The sequence below is a fragment of the Heterocephalus glaber genome, unplaced genomic scaffold (genome assembly GCF_053883595.1).
Source record: "Heterocephalus glaber isolate CG9 unplaced genomic scaffold, H.glaber_assembly_v1.0 deba00001547, whole genome shotgun sequence".
Classification (NCBI taxonomy): Eukaryota; Metazoa; Chordata; class Mammalia; order Rodentia; family Bathyergidae; genus Heterocephalus; species Heterocephalus glaber.
Window position 1 is genome coordinate 14,411,243 of NW_028258340.1, and position 4,562 is coordinate 14,415,804.

Below are 4,562 nucleotides of genomic sequence, written 5' to 3' on the forward strand. Positions count from 1 at the left end.
ATATGCCACAGTTTATATACTATCTTACTGATATACTTATGGATTATTTCTAGATTTTTAATATTTTGAATAAAACAAGCATGATCAGTCTCAGAGAAGTCAGTGCAGGAAATTTTTTTAAAAAGAAGATATCAAAAAGTGGAATCATTGTTTCATAACACTAGTATATGTATAACTGTTTTAACATCACACTGTACTCCATAAATATGTGCAATTATTAGGTATTAATGAAAGATAAAATAACACTTAAAAAAGTAATTGCCAACCAGCTTTACAAGATATTTGTACCACTGTAATGTTAATTTTCATTTCCCCGATGTTTAATAATATTCAGAAGTTTTTACATGCATTTATTGATTAGTCACATATCTTCTTTTTGATATTGCTTATTCAAAAATTATTCAGTTTATATTATTTATGATTGAGAGATCTTAATACATTGTGGGCACAAGTCTTTTGTTAGGTATGTATGTTACTTTATTTCACCCTCTCTGTGGTTTGCACTTTATTATAAATATGATCACTCAAAACAATTTTTTTAAAAATGATGATATCCATTTTATAATTTTATTTAAGCTTAATGTTTATTTTTTGGCCTCTTGAAGACATCTTTTTTTCTTTTATAGCCTTTATTTTAAATTGATATTTTAGAACAGTAAATTACCTTTCACAGCAGTGCCTCCTGGTCTGAAAATACAGTACCCCATTTCTAAATGTAAACATTTAAAATAAATCAAAATGAACATTAAGGAGTACAAACAGCTAGTTTTAAGTCTGCTCTTATTTGATAAGGATCAGCTTTTACTTATATTCAAATACATGGAATGTTGGCACAAAACTGAAACTGCTGTAGAAAGATTACAGATGTTCCATGAGTTATTAAAACTTCCATTTCTCTAAAAACATAACCTTACATGATCTTAATTTTACAAATTTAAATATTAAGAAATGTCTAAATAATAAGTAACAATTAAAATAAAATGTTTTATTTGTAAATTATGTACAGAATACACTTTATGCTATGACAAGGAGATGGGGAAGAAGAGCCATCACCTTCCAACCAATCCCGTTTGCTTTCCTGCTGGAGATGACCATCTTTCTCTGCATCAAGTGTACAATTCAGCTTGGATTTCCTAAGTTGGAAAGGAGAATATGTAACTAAACCAAAAATATTCCTGCACTTTTATTAGTTGGTTTATTTCCACCAAATGTTTTTGATCCCTGCTAACTCAGAATCTTTAAGAAATTTCTGGCAGAATTTTATAATGATAGTCTATAATTTCATAATGAAAAACAAAAGCATAACTATCAAGAACAATGAGTTTAAGTATTTCAACCTAAAAAAATTGTGAAATGGCTAAACTATGAATAATCTGAAATGTTGGAGTTTATTCTTTTTGATTAATCTAACAGTAAAAAGCCATATATCTACCAAAAATGCCCTTAATCTAAAGGTAATTGTGGAAAATGGATCTTTGATAACTATCAAAATAAGACCTATTTACTGTAAAATTATCAAATGCATAAAGCTTATTAATGGCTTTAGACTGTACCAATAGTAGTACCAATATTCTACCAAATGAAGGACTGAATAGAACTGCTTAGTTGTCAAATACTTTCAGTGAATGGACTTAAACTGCTACAAATGCCACATGTTCCATATGATGATCTGCCAACATAGAAAATCCAACCTCTTCCACTTATTCAGCCCCCAAATTAGTCAGATTATGATTTCTTACGTGAAGATTTAGGTGTTTTTCCATCACTGTCTTCTTCTTCCTCCTGTTCACAATCCCCATCTGTTTGCTGCTCCAGTTCCTCTTTTGTGATCATTTCAAAATCATTCCCATTTCCACCACTGTGTTGGGATCTGTCATCTTCCCTCCTGTCACTGTCTGTGTCTGAATGCCGTTCTCCACCTGAGCCTTCTATTCCATGACTTCCTGGTCCCACTTTTCCTTCTTCATCTTCCTTTGTCTCACTGTCTGACTTTTCCTCACTGTCAGACTTCTGCTGATTTTTGGTTTCAGATTTTTCGTCTTTCTTTAAGTCTGCTTTTGGTCCTTCGTACTCATGTGTGTACAGAGGCCTGAAGGAGTCAATGGAACCCACATCAGCAGTCAGATTAGGCAAGAAACAAAAGTGGTGCCTTCCTCCAGTTATAAGCCAAATGATGAGAAACAGAATGCAATGAGCAAGAGCAAGGAGAAGAATGCTGGCTGCAAAACAGCCTGCGCCCGCACTGAGGTAATAAACACCTACTCTCATTTCTGTTCGCCAAAGTGGAAAGAGGGTGGCTGCTATTACTGCAATCACAAGAATTAATCCCATGACAAATGTTTTAATATGAACTAGGTCATAGATCCACACATAAACCTCATTGCCATCCAGAGAAACTTGATCATCATGTGGTTCCAGTTTGAATTTTTTCTTAGTTTCCTTTTTTTGGGGAGTTCCAGGAGTTTCTTTCTTTTCACCGTCTTTTTTTCTCTCTCTCTCTTTTTCCTTTTTCGTCTTTTCTTCCTTTATATTTTCTTTCTTGCTCTTTTTATCCTCTTCTTTTCCACTTTCAGCTTTTCCTTTATTTTTTTCTTTCTTTATACCTTTATCATACTTCATTTTCATTACCTTAAGTGCTCAGTGAAAAAAATGTTTCTTTAAAAGCCTGTTGCAGTAGTCAACTACAGACTCCCTGGTTGTAAATAAAGCTTCATCTCCTTTCTTGGCTTTTGCTCACTTTGAATCCAAAAGGCAATCCAGTGCTTTTGAAGCAATAAAATAATCAATCCGGTGACCCATCGTATTGGTGGATTTTGTTGGACAGTTGAATTGAAGATACTTGGCTATCGCTTTCTCTTCTTTAGATGGTTCACCTACTTCCTGGATCCGCTTCTTGTGCCGCCTGCGTTCTGCCATGTTGGCCGCTCCGCTCTTGAAGATATCTTTGATTCTTTGTTTGCAGAAACATTCTGTAATGTTTTCATTTAAAAACTTTTACATTTTTAGCTTTGGCATTTAGGTTGTAATCCATCTCAAATTACTTTTTTGCTTGCTGTGTGAGGAACCCAAGGCTATGTTTTTCCATTGTTCGTCAAGTTGCTCCAGCATTACTTGTTGAAAACACTTTCCTTTTTGAACTGAACGAGCCATTTCTTCAAAATTGATTATAGAAGTGTGAGTCTTTTTCTTGATGATGTATTCTGTTCATTTAGTTGTCTATTTAGTTTTAATACCACAATATCCCAGTTATTGTAGTATGATATACTTTGAAATTAGCCAGTTTAAAATTTTAAGATGAGGACACTGATTCAGTCATTTATTTTGTCACACTTATTTTCTAAAATAAACGTGCAAAGGTATAATTCCTGGCATAATGTGTTTTCATTAGAACCCTAACCAAAACATATTTTGGTACAAGAAATAGGGTCATTGCTGTTACTATACATGATTATGTGGTTCAGAAGTCTTTGTAACTGTCTTTTAGAGGAGTTTAAAAAGAGTTTGAGACACAAGTTAGAGAAGACCTAGAATACTGTAAACAGAGACTGATGGGTGATTTTGATCAGAGATCAGATAACCAGAATGCCAATAGGAATGCAGACAAGACCAAATTCAGGAGGATTTAGCTGGGAATAAGGATGGCAATTGGATTAGAGGCTATGCATGTTTACATTTTGCCTAAGTCCTGACACTTTGAAGGAGGCTAGGTTTAAGGACTATGGACAAATTGATCTAATACAGAAAGTTTCAGGCAGCTCAGCATTCAGGCTGTGGCATAGGTACTGCTGGATGTTTTAGTCAGATTTATATTGAGAATTTAAGACCAAAAAAAGAGCAGAAAAAAATTGCAAAATTTTGTTTCAAAAAGAATCATATGTAATATTGAGGCCAATGGATATATGTTTAGCTATCAAGTTGACAAGGGGTAAGATGTTATGATTAAGATGGATTATCAACTTGATTGGCCTGGGATCAACGGAGGGGAATAATATAGCACACTTCTGGCTGTGCCTGGGTGGGTGACGGAGGTGTGACTTTGGTATTGTTCCAGTGCTCTGCTTCTCAGCTGCCATGAACTAAGCAGCTTTGGTCCACCACATCTTCTTCCACCACGATTTTTCTGCCTTGAAGCTAGCCAGCCATGGACTGAATCCTCTGAGACTGAGACAAATTAAACTTTCTCTCCTATACGTTGTGAATGGCTGGATTTTTGTCTTGCTTTAGTCCTTTCTTTTCTGCCTGCTCATTCCTACCTTTTGGAATGGGAATGGTTACATCATGCCATTGTATGTTGATAATATATAACTCGATTTCTGAATTTTATGGGGACTCATAGCTAATAGTTTGCTTTGAGTCTCAGAGGAAACTTTGGACTTGGAATTTTATAGCAATGCTAGAATTGTTAGGAATTTGGGGAAGGAATTATCGCATTTTTGGTTGTACACAGGATGTCTGTATCATTTTAAGCAGAATTATTAGCTTGTTACTATGTTTATTTGGGCATTTTGTATGGTTCAAAGAGATATGGTTAGGTGTCAGGTTGATAAAGGGTGGACTTGTGC

General features: G+C 34.6%; 1 pseudogene; it reads right to left on the reverse strand.

Moving 5' to 3' along the window:
• Positions 1–1,725: 1,725 nt before the first annotated feature.
• Positions 1,726–2,922, reverse strand: LOC101713468 (translocation protein SEC62 pseudogene; annotated as a pseudogene).
• Between the last annotated feature and the right edge of the window lie 1,640 nt (positions 2,923–4,562).